The sequence below is a fragment of the Etheostoma spectabile genome, chromosome 9 (assembly GCF_008692095.1).
Source record: "Etheostoma spectabile isolate EspeVRDwgs_2016 chromosome 9, UIUC_Espe_1.0, whole genome shotgun sequence".
Lineage (NCBI taxonomy): Eukaryota > Metazoa > Chordata > Actinopteri > Perciformes > Percidae > Etheostoma > Etheostoma spectabile.
The window spans coordinates 437,307-437,860 of NC_045741.1; the positions used below are offsets into that span (position 1 = coordinate 437,307).

Sequence of the window (554 nt, forward strand, 5' to 3'; positions counted from 1 at the left end):
ATACCTGGGTGTCAACATCGACAGCAGGTTGAAATGGAAGATCAACTGTTTACAAGAAGGTGATGAGCAGACTCTATTTCCTGAGGAAGCTGAGATCTTTCAACGTGTGCAGCAGAATGTTGGAGATCTTCTACCAGTTTGTTGTGGACAGCGCTCTGTTCCCCCCCGCCATCTGCTGGGGAAGCAGCATCGGAGCCAGCGACACAAACAGACTGAACAAACTGATCAGGAAGGCTGGCTCCGTGATCGGCTGCAAACAGGAAACATTTAAAGCTGTGGTGGAGAGGAGGTCACTGAACAAACTGTTATCTATCATGGATAACCCTGACCACCCTCTCCACCCCACACTGGTCCAACAGAGGAGCAGCTTCTCAAAGAGACTCCGACAGCTTCGATGCTGCACGGACCGCTACAGAAAATCATTCCTATAACAATAACACTTTTTAACAAGTCATCATTGGTACTGGCATCACACTACTGCACTAAGTGCAACCTGCACAATTGGTTTATTTACATTTAGCATAGATTTTAGCATATTATTTAAGCAGTTGCAC

At 46.4% G+C, this 554-nt stretch overlaps 1 protein-coding gene across 1 annotated transcript in view; it reads left to right on the forward strand.

Moving 5' to 3' along the window:
- slc1a7b (solute carrier family 1 member 7b) overlaps positions 1-554 on the forward strand; it is a 158,318-nt gene that overhangs the window by 151,655 nt on the left and 6,109 nt on the right. The window lies entirely within an intron of this gene.